Source organism: Zea mays, chromosome 8 (assembly GCF_902167145.1).
Source record: "Zea mays cultivar B73 chromosome 8, Zm-B73-REFERENCE-NAM-5.0, whole genome shotgun sequence".
Classification (NCBI taxonomy): domain Eukaryota; kingdom Viridiplantae; phylum Streptophyta; class Magnoliopsida; order Poales; family Poaceae; genus Zea; species Zea mays.
The window spans coordinates 28953691-28973333 of record NC_050103.1 but is presented as its reverse complement, the minus strand read 5'-3'; positions in this window follow the sequence as shown (position 1 = coordinate 28973333).

Sequence of the window (19643 nt, the reverse complement as noted above, 5' to 3'; positions counted from 1 at the left end):
GGTTTGTTCATCAAGAGGCTTGGTAAAGATATCGGCTAATTGATCTTTAGTGTTAATATATGCAATCTCAATATCTCCCTTTTGTTGGTGATCCCTTAGAAAATGATACCGAATGGCTATGTGTTTAGTGCGGCTATGCTCAACGGGATTATCCGCCATGCGGATTGCACTTTCATTATCACATAGAAGAGGAACTTTGGTTAATTTGTAATCGTAGTCCCTAAGGGTTTGCCTCATCCAAAGTAGTTGCGCGCAACAATGGCCTGCGGCAATGTACTCGGCCTCGGCGGTAGAAAGAGCTACGGAATTTTGCTTCTTTGAAGCCCAAGACACCAAGGATCTTCCCAAGAACTGGCAAGTCCCCGATGTGCTCTTTCTATTAATTTTACACCCCGCCCAATCGGCATCCGAATAACCAATCAAATCAAATGTGGATCCCCTAGGATACCAAAGCCCAAACTTAGGAGTGTAAACTAAATATCTCAAGATTCGTTTTACGGCCGTAAGGTGAGCTTCCTTAGGGTCGGTTTGCAATCTTGCACACATGCATACGAAAAGCATAATATCCGGTCGAGATGCAAATAAATAAAGCAAAGAGCCTATCATCGACCGGTATACCTTTTGATCCACGGACTTACCTTCCGTGTCGAGGTCGAGATGCCCATTTGTTCCCATGGGTGTCTTGATGGGTTTGGCATCCTTCATCCCAAACTTACTTAGAATATCTTGAGTATACTTCGTTTGGCTAATGAAGGTGCCCTCTTGGAGTTGCTTCACTTGAAATCCTAAGAAATACTTCAACTCCCCCATCATAGACATCTCGAATTTTTGTGTCATGATCCTACTAAATTCCTCACATGTAGATTCGTTAGTAGACCCAAATATAATATCATCAACGTAAATTTGGCATACAAACAAATCTTTGTCAAGAGTTTTAGTAAATAGAGTAGGATCGGCCTTTCCGACTTTGAATCCATTAGTGATGAGAAAATCTCTAAGGCATTCATACCATGATCTTGGGGCTTGCTTGAGCCCATAAAGCGCCTTAGAGAGTTTATAGACATGGTTAGGGTACTCACTATCTTCAAAGCCAGGAGGTTGCTCAACATAGACCTCTTCTTTGATTGGTCCATTGAGGAAGGCACTCTTCACGTCCATTTGATAAAGCTTGAAGCCATGGTAAGTAGCATAGGCCAATAATATACGAATTGACTCAAGCCTAGCTACGGGTGCATAGGTTTCACTGAAATCCAAACCTTCGACTTGGGAGTATCCCTTGGCCACAAGTCGAGCTTTGTTCCTTGTCACCACACCATGCTCATCTTGCTTGTTGCGGAACACCCATTTGGTTCCTACAACATTTTGGTTAGGACGTGGAACCAAATGCCATACCTCATTCCTAGTGAAGTTGTTGAGCTCCTCTTGCATCGCCACCACCCAATCCGATTCTTGTAGTGCTTCCTCTACCCTGTGTGGTTCAATAGAGGAAACAAAAGAGTAATGCTCACAAAAATGTGCAACCCGAGATCTAGTGGTTACCCCCTTATGAATGTCGCCGAGGATGGTGTCGACGGGGTGATCTCGTTGGATTGCTTGGTGGACTCTTGGGTGTGGCGGCCTTGGTTCTTCATCCTCCTTGTCTTGATCATTTGCATCTCCCCCTTGATCATTGTCGTCATCTTGAGGTGGCTCATCTCTTTGATCTTCTTATTTATCAACTTGAGCCTCATCCTCATTTTGAGTTGGTGGAGATGCTTGCGTGGAGGAGGATGGTTGAGCTTGTGCATTTGGAGGCTCTTTGGATTCTTTAGGACACACATCCCCAATGGACATGTTCCTTAGTGCGATGCACGGAGCCTCTTCACCTATCTCATCAAGATCAACTTGCTCTACTTGAGAGCCGTTAGTCTCATCAAACACAACGTCACAAGAAACTTCAACTTGTCCAGAGGACTTGTTAAAGACTCTATATGCCCTTGTGTTTGAATTATATCCTAGTAAAAAGCCTTCTACAGTCTTAGGAGCAAATTTAGATTTTCTACCTCTTTTAACAAGAATAAAGCATTTGCTACCAAAGACTCTAAAATAAGAAATATTGGGCGTTTTACCGGTTAGGAGTTCATATGATGTCTTCTTGAGGATTCGGTGTAGATACAACGGGTTGATGGCGTAGCAGGCGGTGTTGACCGCCTCGGCCCAAAACCGATCCGAAGTCTTGTACTCATCAAGCATGGTTCTTGCCATGTCCAATAGAGTTCTATTCTTCCTCTCCACTACACCATTTTGTTGTGGGGTGTAGGGAGAAGAGAACTCATGCTTGATGCCCTCCTCCTCAAGGAAGCCTTCGATTTGTGAGTTTTTGAACTCCGTCCCGTTGTCGCTTCTAATTTTATTGATCCTTAAGCCGAACTCATTTTGAGCTCGTCTTAAGAATCCCTTTAAGGTCTCTTGGGTATGAGATTTTTCCTGCAAAAAGAATACCCAAGTGAAGCGAGAATAATCATCCACAATAACTAGACAGTACTTACTCCCGCCGATGCTTATGTAAGCTATCGGGCCGAATAGATCCATGTGTAGGAGCTCCAGTGGCCTGTCAGTCGTCATGATGTTCTTGTGTGGATGGTGAGCACCAACTTGGTTCCCTGCTTGGCATGCGCTACAAATCCTATCTTTCTCAAAATGAACATTTGTTAATCCTAAAATGTGCTCTCCCTTTAGAAGCTTATGAAGATTCTTCATCCCAACATGTGCTAGTCGGCGATGCCAGAGCCAGCCCATGTTAGTCTTAGCAACTAAGCAAGTGTCGAGTTCAGCTCTATCAAAATTTACTAAGTATAGCTGACCCTCTAACACTCCCTTAAATGCTACTGAATCATCACTTCTTCTAAAGACAGTGACACCTACATCAGTAAATAGACAGTTGTAGCCCATTTTAAATAATTGAGAAACGGAAAGCAAATTGTAATCTAATGAATCTACAAGAAAAACATTGGAAATAGAATGGTCAGGAGATATAGCAATTTTACCCAATCCTTTGACCAAACCTTGATTTCCATCCCCGAATGTGATAGCTCGTTGGGGATCTTGGTTTTTCTCGTAGGAGGAGAACATCTTCTTCTCCCCTGTCATGTGGTTTGTGCACCCGCTGTCGATTACCCAGCTTGAGCCCCCGGATGCATAAACCTACAAAATAAGTTTAGTTCTTGACTTTAGGTACCCAAATGGTTTTGGGTCCTTTGGCATTAGACACAAGAACTTTGGGTACCCAAACACAAGTCTTTGACCCCTTGTGCTTGCCCCCAACATACTTGGCAACTACCTTGCCGGATTTGTTAGTTAAAACATATGATGCATCAAAAGTCTTAAATGAAATGCTATGGTCATTTGATGCACTAGGAGTTTTCTTCTTAGGCAACTTAGCACGGGTTGGTTGCCTAGAACTAGATGTCTCACCCTTATACATAAAAGCATGGTTAGGGCTAGAGTGAGACTTCCTAGAATGAATTCTCCTAATTTTGCTCTCGGGATAACCGGCAGGGTACAAAATGTAACCCTCGTTATCTTGAGGCATAGGAGCCTTGCCCTTAACAAAGTTGGACAATTTCTTAGGAGGGGCATTAAGTTTGACATTGCCTCCCTGTTGGAAGCCAATGCCATCCTTAATGCCAGGGCGTCTCCCATTATAGAGCATACTACGAGCAAACTTAAATTTTTCATTTTCAAGTTCATGCTCGGCAATTTTAGCATCTAATTTAGCTATATGATCATTTTGTTGCTTAATTAATACCATATGATCATGAATAGCATCAATATCAACATCTCTACATCTAGTGCAAATAGTGACATGCTCAGTGGTGGATGTAGAGGGTTTGCAAGAATTAAGTTCAACAATCTTAGCACGCAATATATCATTTTTATCTCTAAGATCGAAAATTGTAACATTGCAAACATCTAGTTCTTTAGCCTTAGTAAGTAATTTTTCATTCTCAATCCTAAGGCTAGCAAGAGAAATGTTCAATTCTTCAATCTTAGCAAGCAAATCAACATTATCATTTCTAGGATTGGGGATTGAAACATTACAAGCATTTGAATCAACCTTAGCAATTAAACTAGCATTTTCATTTCTAAGGTGGTTGATAACATCATGGCATGTGCTTAGCTCACTAGTTAATTTCTCACATTTTTCAACTTCTAGAGCATAAGCATTTTTAACTTTAACATGCTTTTTGTTTTCCTTGATTAGGAAGTCCTCTTGGGTGTCCAAGAGGTCATCCTTCTCATGGATGGCACTAATTAATTCATTTAACTTTTCTTTTTGTTGCATGTTTAGGTTGGCAAAAAGGGTACGCAAATTATCCTCCTCATCACTAGCATTATCATCACTAGAGGACTCATATTTAGTGGAGGATTTGGATTTAACCTTCTTCTTTTTGCCGTCCTTTGCCATGAGGCACTTGTGGCCGACGTTGGGGAAGAGAAGTCCCTTGGTGACGGCGATGTTGGCGGCGTCCTCGTCAGAGGAGGAGTCGGTGGAGCTCTCGTTGGAGTCCCACTCCCGGCAAACATGGGCATCGCCGCCCTTTTTCTTGTAGTACTTCTTCTTCTCCTTTCTTCTCCCCTTCTTATCGTCGCCCCTGTCACTATCACTAGATAATGGACATTTTGCAATAAAATGACCGGGCTTACCACACTTGTAGCAAACTTTCTTGGAGCGGGGCTTGTAATCTTTCCCCCTCCTTTGCTTGAGGATTTGGCGGAAGCTCTTGATGACGAGCGCCATTTCCTCGTTGTCGAGCTTGGAGGCGTCGATGGGTGTTCTACTCGATGTAGACTCCTCCTTCTTCTCCTACGTCGCCTTAAATGCGACCGGTTGTGCTTCGGACGTGGAGGGACCATCAAGCTCGTTGATCTTCCTTGAGCCTTTGATCATGAACTCAAAGCTCACAAAATTCCCGATCACTTCCTCGGGAGTCATTAGTGTATATCTAGGATTGCCACGAATCAATTGAACTTGAGTGGGGTTAAGAAAAATAAGTGATCTTAGAATAACCTTAACCATTTCGTGGTCATCCCATTTTTTGCTCCCGAGGTTGCGCACTTGATTCACCAAGGTTTTGAGCCGGTTGTACATGTCTTGTGGCTCCTCCCCTTGGCGAAGACGGAAGCGACCGAGCTCCCCCTCGATCGTCTCCCGCTTGGTGATCTTGGTTAGCTCATCTCCTTCGTGCGCGGTTTTGAGCACGTCCCAAACTTCCTTAGCGCTCTTTAATCCTTGCACCTTGTTATACTCCTCTCGACTTAGAGAGGCGAGGAGTATAGTTGTGGCTTGGGAGTTGAAGTGCTCGATTTGGGCCACTTCATCCTCATCATAATCTTCATCCCCTATGGATGGTACCTGTACACCAAACTCAACAACATCCCATATACTTTTGTGGAGTGAGGTTAGATGAAATTGCATTAAATCACTCCACCTAGCATAATCTTCACCATCAAATGTTGGTGGTTTGCCTAATGGGACGGAAAGTAAAGGTGTATGTCTAGGAGTGCGAGGATAGAGTAAGGGGATCTTACTAAACTTCTTGCGCTCATGGCGCTTAGAAGTAATGGATGGCGCGTCGGAGCCGGAGGTGGAAGGTGATGAAGTATCGGTCTCGTAGTAGACCACCTTCCTCATCTTCTTTTTCTTGTCACCACTCCGATGCGACTTGTGGGAAGAGGCTTTCTTCTCCTTCTCCTTCCCCTTGTTGCGGGACTCTTCCGATGAAGCTTTCCCGTGGCTTGTAGTGGGCTTGTCGCCGGTCTCCATCTCCTACTTGGTGTGATCTCCCGACATCACTTCGAGCGGTTAGGCTCTAATGAAGCATCGGGCTTTGATACCAATTGAAAGTCGCTTAGAGGGGGGTGAATAGGGCGAATCTGAAATTTACAAACTTAATCACAACTACAAGCCGGGTTAGCGTTAGAAATATAATCGAGTCCGAGAGAGAGGGTGCAAAACAAATCGCAAGCGAATAAAGAGTGTGACACGCGGATTTGTTTTACCGAGGTTCGGTTCTCGCAAACCTACTCCCCGTTGAGGTGGTCACAAAGACCGGGTCTCTTTCAACCCTTTCCCTCTCTCAAACGGTCCCTTGGACCAAGTGAGCTTCTTCTTCTCAATCAAACGGGAACAAACTTTCACCGCAAGGACCACCACACAATTGGTGTCTCTTGCCTCGGTTACAATTGAGTTGATCGCAAGTAAGAACGAAAGAAAGAAGCAATCCAAGCGCAAGAGCTCGAAAGAACACAAGCAAATTTCTCTCACTAATCACTAAAGTGTTGTGTGGAATTGGGAGAGGATTTGATCACTTGGGTGTGTCTAGAATTGAATGCTAGAGATCTTGTAAGTAGTTGAAGTGGGAAAACTTGGATGACTTGAATGTGGGGTGGTTGGGGGTATTTATAGCCCCAACCACCAAACTAGCCGTTTGGTGGAGGCTGCTGTCGCATGGCACACCGGACAGTCCGATGCGCCAGCCACGTCACCAGGCCGTTGGGTTCCGACCGTTGGAGCTCTGACGTGTGGACCCGCCTGGCTGTCCGGTGGCGCACCGGACAAGTCCTGTAGACTGTCCGGTGTGCCACCCGCGCGTGCACTGCTCCTCTGCGCGCGCAGGCGCGCATTTAATGCGTTGCAGTCGACCGTTGGCGCGAAGTAGTCGTTGCTCCGCTGGCTCACCGGACGGTCCGGTGTGCACCGGATATGTCCGGTGAATTATAGCGGAGCGGAAATCCGAAGCTGGCGAGTTCAGAGTCGCTCTCCCCTGGGGCACCGGACATTGTCCGGTGGTACACCGGACAGTCCGGTGAATTATAGCGAAGCGCCTCTGAGAATTCCCGAAGGTGAAGAGTTTGGCTTGGAGTCCCCTGGTGCACCGGACACTGTCCGGTGGTACACCGGACACTGTCCGGTGCGCCAGACCAGGGCAGCCTTCGGTTATCCCTTTGCTCTCTTTGTTGAACCCTTTTCTTGTTCTTTTTTATTGGCTTGGCACCTGTATAACTTATAGACTAGAGCAAACTAGTTAGTCCAATGATTTGTGTTGGGCAATTCAACCACCAAAATCATTTAGAAAATAGGTGTAAGCCTAATTCCCTTTCAATTATTTCCGTTTGGAAAGGTACTTTTGGGTTAATAATGTGGGTTAATTCTAAAACTTGGCTTTCTCTACTAGTAATAATAATCTGACCAACTAAAAGCAACTGCTTGACTTACCCCCCCCCCACATAAAGCTAGTCCACTACAGCCAAACAGGACACTTGCTGAGTATGTTGATGTGTACTCACCCTTGCTCTACACACCAAACCCCCCCATCCCCAGGTTGTCTGCATTGCAACCACTGCTCAGGAGAAGATGAAGTCATAGAAGGAGACTTCCAGGAGTTCCAGGATTATGACGAGTTCTAGGCGTGGGTTAGCGGCAACCCCCAGTCGGCTGCCTGTGAAGGTCGCGTGTATCTACGTTTCTTTTTCGCACTTTGATTATTGTAAAGACTATGTGGACGTCTCAGACATATGATGTAATCGACTATTATTACCCTTTTATGTTATTATTTGAGCACTGTGATGATGTCCAGTTATGTAACTGCTGTGTACGTGAATTGCTGATCCTGGCACATACATAGTTCGCATTCGGTTTGCCTTCTAAAACCGGGTGTGACAGAAGCCCAAGACACCAGGGATCTTCCCAAGAACTGACAAGTCCCTTATGTGCTCTTTCTATCAATTTTACACCCTGCCCATTCAGCATCTGAATAACCTATTAACTCAAAAGTGGATCCCTTGGGGTACCAAAGACCAAACTTAGGTGTATGAACTAAATATCTCAAGATTCGTTTCACGGCCCTAAGGTGAACTTCCTTAGGATCGGCTTGAAATCTTGCACACATGCATACAGAAAGCATAATATCTGGTCGAGATGCACATAAATAGAGTAAAGATCCTATCATCGACCGATATACCTTTTGATCTACGGATTTACCTCCCGTGTTGAGGTCGAGATGCCCATTGGTTCCCATGGGTGTCTTGATGGGCTTGGCATCCTTCATTCCAAACTTGGTGAGTATGTCTTGAATGTACTTAGTTTGGCTGATGAAGGTGCCCTCTTGGAGTTGCTTCACTTGAAATCCTAAGAAATACTTCAACTCCCCCATCATAGATATCTCGAATTTTTGAATCATAACCCTACTAAACTCTTCACAAGTAGATTTGTTAGTAGACCCAAATATGATATCATCAACATAAATTTGGCATACAAACAAATCATTTGCAATGGTTTTAGTAAAGAGAGTAGGATCGACTTTGCCAACTTTGAAGCCATTAGTGATAAGGAAATCTCTTAGGCATTCATACCATGCTCTTGGGGCTTGCTTGAACCCATAAAGCGCCTTAGAGAGTTTATACACATGATTAGGGTACTCACTATCTTCAAAGCTGGGAGATTGCTCAACATAGACCTCCTCCTTGATTGGTCCATTGAGGAAGGCACTTTTCACGTCCATTTGGTAAAGCTTAAAGCCATGGTAAGTAGCATAGGCAAGTAATATGAAAAATGACTCAAGCCTAGCTACGAGTGTATAGGTTTCACCGAAATCCAAACCTTCGACTTGTGAATATCCCTTGGCCACAAGTCGTGCTTTGTTCCTTGTCACCACACCATGCTCATCTTGCTTGTTGCGGAAGACCCACTTGGTTCCTACAACATTTTGATTAGGACGTGGAACAAGATGCCATACCTCATTCCTCGTGAAGTTGTTGAGTTCCTCTTGCATTGCCAACACCCAATACGAATCTCTTAGTGCATCTTCCACCCTATATGGCTCAATAGAAGACACAAAAGAGCAATGTTCACAAAAATGAGCGACACGATATCGAGTGGTTACCCCCTTATGAATGTCACCAAGAATGGAGTTCACGGGGTGATCTCGTTGTATCGCTTGGTGGACTCTTGGGTGTGGCGATCTTGGACCCTGATCATCTTCCTTGTCTTGATCATTAGCATCTCCCCCTTGATCATTGTCCTCCTCTTGAGGTGGCTCCTCTTGATCTTCATTTTCATCATCTTGAGCTTGATCCTCATCTTGAGTAGGTGGAGATGCCTGCATGGAGGAAGATGGTTGATCTTGTGCTTGTGGAGGCTCTTCGGATTCCTTAGGACACACATCCCCAATGGACATGTTCCTTAGCGCGACGCATGGAGCCTCCTCATCATCTAGCTCATCAAGATCAACTTGCTCTACTTGAGATCCATTAGTCTCATCAAACACAATGTCACAAGAGACTTCAACTAGTCCAGTGGACTTGTTAAAGACTCTATATGCCCTTGTGTTTGAGTCATAACCAAGTAAAAAGCCTTCTACAACCTTAGGAGCAAATTTAGATTTTCTACCTCTTTTAACAAGAATAAAACATTTGCTACCAAAGACTCTAAAGTATGAAACATTGGGCTTTTTACCGGTTAGGAGTTCATAGGATGTCTTCTTGAGGATTCGGTGAAGGTAGAGTCGGTGATGGCGTAGCAAGCGGTGTTGATTGCTTCCGCCCAAAACCGGTCCAAAGTCTTGTACTCATCAAGCATGGTCCTCGCCATGTCAAGTAGAGTTCTATTCTTCCTCTCCACTACACCATTTTGTTGTGGTGTGTAGAGAGAAGAGAACTCATGCTTGATGCCCTCGTCCTCAAGAAAGCCTTCAATTTGAGAGTTCTTGAACTCCGTCCCATTGTCGCTTCTAATCTTTTGATCCTTAAGCCAAACTCATTTTGATCCCGTCTCAAGAATCCCTTTAAGGTTTCTTGGGTTTGAGATTTATCCTGCAAAAAGAACACCCAAGTGAAGCGAGAATAGTCATCCACAATTACAAGACAATACTTACTCTCGCCGATGCTTATGTAAGCTATCGGGTCGAATAGATCCATGTGGAGTAGCTCAAGCGGCCTGTTGGTTGTCATGATGTTCTTGTGTGGATGATGAACACCAACTTGCTTTTCTGCTTGGAATGCGCTACAAACCGTGTCTTTCTCAAAATGAACATTGGTTAGTCCCAAAATGTGTTCTCCCTTTAGAAGCTTATGAAGATTCTTCATCCCAACATGGGCTAGTCGACGATGCCAGAGCCAACCCATATTAGTATTAGCAATTAAGCAAGTATCGAGTTCAGCTCTATTAAAATCAACTAAGTATAGCTGACCCTCTAATACTCCCTTAAATGCTACTGAATCATCACTTCTTCTAAAGGCAGTAACACATATATCTATAAAAAGACAATTGTAGCCCATTTTGTATAATTGTGAAACTGATAGCAAGTTGTAATCTAAAGAATCTACAAGAAAAACATTGGAAATAAAATGGTCAGGTGATATAGCAATTTTACCAAGTCCCTTGACCAAACCTTGATTTCCATCCCCGAATGTGATAGCTCTTTGGGAATTGTGGTTTTTCTCGTAGGAGGAGAACATCCTTTTCTCCCCAGTCATGTGGTTTTTGCACCCGCTATCAATTATCCAACTTGAGCCCCCGGATGCATAAACCTACAAAACAAGTTTAGGCCTTGTTCTTAGGTACCCAAACGGTCTTGGGTCCTTTGACATTAGAAACAAGCACCTTGGGTACCCAAACACAAGTCTTAGAACCCTTGTGTTTGCCCCCAACATATTTGGCAACTACTTTGTCTGATTTGTTAGTAAGCACATATGAAGCATCAAAAGTCTTAAATGAAACAATAGTCTCATTTGATGCAATAGGAGATTTCTTTTTAGGTAATTTAACATGAGTGGATTTCCTAGAACTAGATGCCTTACTCTTATACATAAAAGCATGATGAGAGCCAGAGTGAGACTTCCTAGAATGAATTCTCCTAATTTTGTGTTCGGGATAACCAGCAGGATATAAAATATAGCCCTCGTTATCCTGAACCATGGGAGCTTTGCCCTTAACAAAGTTAGACAATTTCTTAGGGGCATTAAGCTTGACATTGTCTCCCTGTTGGAAGCCAATGCCATCCTTAATGTCAGGGCGTCTCCCACTATAGAGCATACTTCTAGCAAATTTAAAATTTTCATTTTCTAAGTCATGCTCATTAATTTTAGCACTAAGTTGAGCTATGTGATCATTTTGTTTTTAATTAAAGCTAGGTGATCATGGATAGCATCAACATTAATGTCTCTACATCTAGTACAAATGGAAACATGGCTAACAGTAGATGTAGAGGGTTTGCAAGCATTTAATTCATCAATCTTAGCATGTAACATGACATTCTCATTTCTAAGATTGGAAATAGAATCATTGCAAACATTTAAATCCTTAGCCTTAGCAATTAAATTATCATTCTCAATCTTAAGGCTAGAAAGTGATTCATTCAACTTGTCAATTTTAGAAATCAAACTAGCATTATCATTTTTTAGGTTGACAAGAGAATCATCACAAACATTTAACTTCTCAACCTTAGCAATTAATTTAGCATTCTCATTTCTAAGGTTGGAGATAGTGTCATGGCAAATGCTAAGCTCACTAGTTAATTTTTCACATTTTTCTACTTCCTGAGCATAAGCATTTTTAACCTTAACATGCTTTTTATTTTCCTTAATAAAGAAGTCATCTTGGCTATCCAAGAGTTCATCCTTCTCATGAATAGCACCTATCAATTCATTTAACCTTTCTTTTTGTTGCATGTTTAGGTTGGCAAAAAGAGCAAGCAAACTATCTTCATCATCACTAGAGTTATCCTCATCACTAGATGTTGCATATTTAGTGGAGGCTCTAGATTTTACCTTCTTTTTGTCGTCCTTTTCCATGAGGCATTTGTGGCCAACGTTGGGGAAGAGGAGATCCTTGTTGACGACGATGTTTGCGGCGTCCTCGTCGAAGGAGGAGTCGGTGGAGCTCTCATCGGAGTCCCACTCCCGACAAACGTGGGCATCGCCGCCCTTCTTCTTGTAGCACCTCTTCTTCTCCTTCTTCTTTCCCTTCTTGTCGTCGCCCCTGTCACTATCACTTGACATAGGACATTTTGCAATAAAATGAACGGGCTTACCACATTTGTAGCAAACTTTCTTGGAGCGGGGCTTGTAGTCTTTCCCCCTCCTTTGCTTGAGGATTTGGCGGAAGCTCTTGATGATGAGCACCATCTCCTCGTTGTCGAGCTTGGAGGCGTCGATGGGGAGCCTACTTGACGTAGACTCTTCTTTCTTCTCCTCCGTCGCTTTGAATGCGACGGGTTGCACCTCGGGTGTGGAGGTGGTGCCTCGCTCGATGATTTGTTTGGAGCCTTTGATCATCAACTCAAAGCTCACAAACTTTCCTATAACCTCCTCGGGAGACATTAGCTTGTATCTAGGATCACCACGAATTAGTTGAACTTGTGTAGGGATAAGAAAAACAAGTGATCTTAGAATAACCTTGACCATTTCATGGTCATCCCATTTTGTGCTCTCGAGGTTGCGCACTTGGTTCACCAAGGTCTTGAGCCGGTTGTACATGGCTTGTGGCTCCTCCCCTTGGTTGAGCATGAATCGACCGAGCTCCCCCTCGATCGTTTCCCGCTTGGTGATCTTGGTCACCTCATCTCCTTCGTGCGCGGTCTTGAGCACGTCCCAAATCTCTTTGGCACTCTTCAACCCTTGCACTTTATTATACTCCTCTCGACTTAGAGAGGCGAGGAGTATAGTAGTGGCTTAGGAGTTGAAGTGTCGGATTTGGTCGACTTCCTCCGAATCATAGTCCTTGTCCCCTTCCTTCGTTACCTGTTGTAATGCTCAAAATTTGTAAAAGCCTAGGAAATGAGATTATTTTCTCTATATGTGTTGCCTTTACTCATTGGTACATGTGAATGACCACATTTAAAAGTAAATGATTAACAAGTGTCACATAAACAGATTATGCATCATGCTGGATTTTTATTTTGTGTGTATTTTGTGATAATATAAAAATAATGTGAAAGAAATATATTAAACGCCAAAGTGGAATTTAGGATCTAAAGGAAATTCAAGAATTTAGAAAAGAGAAGAAGGAAAATATTATGCGAGTAAGAATTAGTATAACAAAAATTGTAATAAAATATAATATATTTACAATGGGAATTGAATGTGTGCATTTGACTCTAGGGTGGAACTCATAAAAGTCTCAAATTCAAATTGGGAATTCAAAATAAAAAGAAGATAAAATAGGGAAAATGAAGATATAAAAGAAAACAGGACTGTGCGTGTTTGGGCCTACATCAGCCAATTCGGCCCATCTCTCTTTTTCCTTCTTTCCACCGCAGCCCGACTCCACTCCACTTTCGCTGACACCACGGGTCTATTTGCCAGTCGCGTGGGCGGTGTAGCTGTCGCCGATGTGTGGGCCCCCCTCCTCAGCCGGTGCCTTTCGTGCGCGCACCGTCGGGCATTGGCGCCGACAAGTGGGCCAGCCTGCGCCATTCACTCACTCACCGCTGTCAACCGGGGCCCACATGTCATCCCTTCGCTCTGCCCGTCAACCAACGACGCGAAATCCGCGGCGAGCTCGCCGCGCGCCATCCGCAAGCTTCGGTACCGATTAACCGATCAGCACCCGCCCCGTCTATAAGCATCGATCCCACGAACTCGTCCGCTCCGAGCCTCAACCACAATCGTCGTAGAACCAGGAAAACGAGGGAAGTGGAGGCAATCTCGCCGCCGCCCTGCTCTTGCCACAACCTCCGCCGCGCGCTTCAATTGGGGGTTCGCGTGGGTTCACCGGTGGCCGGGGATCGTGCGGGTGTGGGTAGCCACTCGCACTGCTGACCGGCGTTAGCCTAATTCCACATCGGGTGTGCGGCGGGTTCACAAATCTGTACCCCACCGTGCTAGCGTCCTCCTCGTCATCGCCCTCGGTGCTGTGCTCAAGAAATTTCCTGGACCGAGGGAGGGCAGGTGCATCCGTTGGCGCTGGAGTTGGCCGCCATTACGACCGGAATTTCTCACCAGAACTCCTGGACCCGCCGCGGATCCCAGGCTTCCGTGGGCAGCGCTCTACACAACTTTAGCCTCGGTATGCAATCCTCCCTAGTATTTGTACTGCTCTACACAACGTATTGCGCGACCTAATTCGGGGAATGGCACTCGGCTGGCGTTCTCGACGGCGCGGTCGTCGCCATTGTGCGGTCAGCGCCGCCGCAGTTCATCGGAGGTTGACGACGGATCGAGCGCCGTTGGATCTAGATGTAGGGCCAGGATTAGATCAGGGGTGGGTGAGCAACTGGCCGTTAGATCAGGATCTTGTGGACCTGGGTGTATATCGGTTGGATGAAGTGGACTTCAGATCTGGACCGTAGATCGTGGATTGCGCGGCTGAAACTGCATACTAGTTCGCTGTTTAAATCTGGGCCCTAGATCCTTGAATGGATGGCCCAGGCGCACCTAAGTTCAATCAGTCGTGGCACTTTCGTAAAGAGCCCCTCGGTTTTCACCAAATCAACCCGCAATCCACCCTGTGCAGTCCACTGAGTCTTAGGAATTTTTACGCGCCAGCCCCTGCGCTTTCTGGAATTTGAGGCCCAATCCAGAGAACTTTGAAAATCAGAAATTAATATCAGAAATCAATTTTTAGTGCATAAATAAATGTTAAAACTTGTTTAATTCATAGTAAATGCATATGAACTCCGAATTGACCCATTCCAGTTTCTATAATTTTGTATTAATATTGTTTATCACCTAGTACCATTGTTTAACCATGAAACTTGAATTAAAATGGTTCATTTGAATTAATCTATTCTAGAAGCTAAATAACTTTAGAAATTCGTAACTCAATAATCGTAACTTCATTTTAATCCATTCTACTTGCATTAGTCTCACAATAATATTTATTATCATCTAGTAACTTTGTTTTGTCATGAAATATAGGTTAAAATGTTGCACTTAGACTATTCTATACTTAACCACATGGATATTCGGAAAATCGTAACTTCATAACCGTAACCCCGAATTTAGTGATTATCGTTCCCACGATCTCGTAGCATCGTGTAGAATACTACTAATCAGTTTGTGCTTATGTTTGGTGTAATGTTAATTTTGCCTATACCATATTTGCTTGTATTGCTACGACTAGCGTGAGGACACGTGTCATCTGAAGAGCAAGTTGGTACCTGGAATCTCAAGTCCCAGGCAAGTTGTGCCCTTGATCACTTCTTTTTACCCAGTCATGTTCTGATTAATCATAATGATCTGCATAGGTTAATTTTGATGGGACCCAATAGGTTACCCTAGTTTGACTATCTTTATACCTTGATTACCACTGGACTTTTTGGGTAGTACTTGCTATTGCTTTATGTGGTTTTGGGTATGAAGATTACACTATTCATGATTATACTTTTGTTATCAGTTGTTATTTATTGTTCATGTTAAGATCATTATGTTAATTGGAACATGGAGAACCACCCGGGAAAACAGTGCTACCACAAGGGTTTAATGGGACGCCCTTGGCCGATTAATTAGGAAAGCTAGTGGAAGACTACCTTACCCGAAAGGGGCAAGGGCAGTAGGGGAGTGGTCAGTGTAGGGAGGCCCTCGGGAGGATTTTGCTGCGATGGCGGTCCTGCAAGGGATTCCTGCATTGGAGCTTCCTATAAACTGTAGCGGGTTTTCTGAAGCTAGTGGAACTTTGTAAAGGCCTCGTAGTGTTACCCTGCCTCGCCTCCTCAGTAGAGGTGTATGGGAAGTCGCGATCCCTTGGCAGATGGGTAACATGACTTGTGGGTAAAGATGCGCAACCTCTGCAGAGTGTAAAACTGGTATACTAGCCGTGCTCACGGTCATGAGCGGCTCGGACACTCACATGATTAAATTATGAAACTTAAACTCAATTTGACATATGCATTGCATCGCAGGCGAGGTTGTTACTTTTGTTCTACTATTTAATTGGGTTGGTATTTACTTATACTTAGTAATTGCTAATAAAATTTTGACCAACTTTAAAAGCAATGCTCAGCTCTAACCATCCTCTTTGGTAAGCCTTACACTTCACGTGAGCTCCCACCTTTGGCGAGTTCATGCACATTATTCCCCACAACTTGTTGAGCGATGAATGTATGTGAGCTCACTCTTGCTGTCTCACACCCCCCCCCACAGGTCAAGAACAGGTACCACAGGATGAGGTGCTTGGAGGATGCTGCGATGTGTTCGTGAGAGGTCTAGGTCGTCGTCTCCCAGTCAACTTTGGGTTGCTGGACCGTTGTCTCCTTATAATGTAATTATTTATTTTGTACAGAATTCCTGTTATATAGTAAAGATGTGACATTCGATCCTGTGCCATTATTCATCATATGTGTGAGACTTGGTCCCAGCACACCTGGTGATTATGTTCGCGCCCGGGCTTTGGACCCCTAAAACCCGGGTGTGACAGAAGTGGTATCAGAGGAATGTTGACTGTAGGACGAAACCTAGATAGAACTAGACAACCATTCTTTACTTACCCTTGCTACTCTGATTCTTTTCTAAACTTTTCTTAATCTTTTCTCATCTATTTCCGCTTTACTCTGATTATTCTTACCTTTTCATTCTAAAGACAAATGTGGATTTCACACTTTGAAATCCTGTGCCTAAAGTGACTTTAGGAATAGGAGACCTACTCTTAGGAACAAAAACAAAACTATTTTTATAGGTATTTGTATGCTTGAATGTTTGTTCTTATGATACTTGTTTGATTTGGATCTTTGATTGAGTGTGATTAGTTGTGGAGTAATGTCCACAATCACATCTGCATATACATATAGAAAAAAAACGGTTATAAAAATATCTAAATGAACTAGGTTATCCCTCATCAAAGAATCTAGCCTAGCAAAATCCATCTTATCTTGAAAAAGTCTATCCTACACTCATAGATCCATCTTATCCTAAAAAAATAGATTCTCATCTTATCTTGAAAAGATTTATCTTATCCTAATAGATCTATCTGACCTCAAAAGATTCTACCTTATCCTTATGGATTCATCTTACCCCAATAAGCATATTTATCCCACGCTAGTGTAACAACCATGATCTAGCCTAAAATAAATAAGATCTTATCTAGTCAAACTAATCACACCAATCTAACCTAGATCTGATCTAATCTAAAGTGACTTATCAAACATGTTAGATAATACTGATGAAATAGATTAGACTCTACTCCTATAGAACGGGTCTTAACTTAGTTCACCCTGCACTAAATTAAGAATGATAGAAGACTTGGCCATATGCAACTACCTTAACCATCCAATAGTTGCATAACCCCACAATTTTAACCTAGCAAGAGATTCTAACCTACCTACACCATACAATCCATCCTACTCACATATGTCCTAGCCATATGTCCTTAACTCGGATGACAACTCCAAGAAATAAAGGCCAAAGAAGACCAACCATGTCAAAGAAGGATAAGCATCAACTCAAGACTTCAAAGATCAAGTTGAATCGCCAGCGGAATCAAGATCCATAGTTTAGGATGAAGTCTTTCCTTATTATACCCTTGCCACAACCTCTACTTGCCATAACCATACCTGACCTAATGAATATCTAGACATACAATATTCATGTCATCTACTAACTGTTAAAAAAAACTTGAACAAAACTTTGATTCCCAAAACCAAATGAGAAACTAAAATTCTAGACCAAACCTATTATATCCCTTTTCTTACAAATCTCGAGGACGAGATTATTTTTAAGGGGGGTAGGATTTGTAATGCTCAAAATTTGTAAAAGCCTAGGAAATGAGATTATTTTCTCTATATGTGTTGCCTTTACTCATTGGTACATGTGAATGACCACATTTAAAAGTAAATGATTAACAAGTGTCACATAAACAGATTATGCATCATGCTGGATTTTTATTTTGTGTGTATTTTGTGATAATATAAAAATAATGTGAAAGAAATATATTAAACGCCAAAGTGGAATTTAGGATCTAAAGGAAATTCAAGAATTTAGAAAAGAGAAGAAGGAAAATATTATGCGAGTAAGAATTAGTATAACAAAAATTGTAATAAAATATAATATATTTACAATGGGAATTGAATGTGTGCATTTGACTCTAGGGTGGAACTCATAAAAGTCTCAAATTCAAATTGGGAATTCAAAATAAAAAGAAGATAAAATAGGGAAAATGAAGATATAAAAGAAAACAGGACTATGCGTGTTTGGGCCTACATCAGCCAATTCGGCCCATCTCTCTTTTTCCTTCTTTCCACCGCAGCCCGACTCCACTCTACTTTCGCTGACACCACGGGTCTATTTGCCAGTCGCGTGGGCGGTGTAGCTGTCGCCGATGTGTGGGCCCCCCTCCTCAGCCGGTGCCTTTCGTGCGCGCACCGTCGGGCGTTGGCGCCGACAAGTGGGCCAGCCTGCGCCATTCACTCACTCACCGCTGTCAACCGGGGCCCACCTGTCATCCCTTCGCTCTGCCCGTCAACCAACGACACGAAATCCGCGGCGAGCTCGCCGCGCGCCATCCGCAAGCTTCGGTACCGATTAACCGATCAGCACCCGCCCCGTCTATAAGCATCGATCCCACGAACTCGTCCGCTCCGAGCCTCAACCACAATCGCCGTAGAACCAGGAAAACGAGGGAAGTGGAGGCGATCTCGCCGCCGCCCTGCTCTTGCCACAACCTCCGCCGCGCGCTTCAATTGGGGGTTCGCGTGGGTTCACCGGTGGCCGGGGATCGTGCGGGTGTGGGTAGCCACTCGCACTGCTGACCGGCATTCGCCTAATTCCACATCGGGTGTGCGGCGGGTTCACAAATCTGTACCCCACCGTGCCAGCGTCCTCCTCGTCATCGCCCTCGGTGCTGTGCTTAAGAAATTTCCTGGACCGAGGGAGGGCAGGTGCATCCGTTGGCGCTGGAGTTGGCCGCCATTACGACCGGAATTTCTCACCAGAACTCCTGGACCCGCCGCAGATCCCAGGCTTCCGTGGGCAGCGCTCTACACAACTTTAGCCTCGGTATGCAATCCTCCCCAGTATTTGTACTGCTCTACACAACGTATTGCGCGACCTAATTCGGGGAATGGCACTCGGCTGGCGTGCTCAACGGCGCGGTCGTCGCCATTGTGCGATCAGCGCCGCCGCAGTTCATCGGAGGTTGACGACGGATCGAGCGCCGTTGGATCTAGATGTAGGGCCAGGATTAGATCAGGGGTGGGTGAGCAACTGGCCGTTAGATCAGGATCTTGTGGACCTGGGTGTATATCGGTTGGATGAAGTGGACTTCAGATCTGGACCGTAGATCGTGGATTGCGCGGCTGAAACTGCATACCGGTTCGCTGTTTAAATCTAGGCCCTAGATCCTTGAATGGATGGCCCAGGCGCACCTAAGTTCAATCAGTCGTGGCACTTTCGTAAAGAGCCCCTCGGTTTTCACCAAATCAACCCGCAATCCACCCTGTGCAGTCCACTGAGTCTTAGGAATTTTTACGCGCCAGCCCCTGCGCTTTCTGGAATTTGAGGCCCAATCCAAAGAACTTTGAAAATCAGAAATTAATATCAGAAATTAATATCAGAAATCAATTTTTAGTGCATAAATAAATGTTAAAACTTGTTTAATTCATAGTAAATGCATATGAACTCCGAATTGACCCATTCCAGTTTCTATAATTTTGTATTAATATTGTTTATCA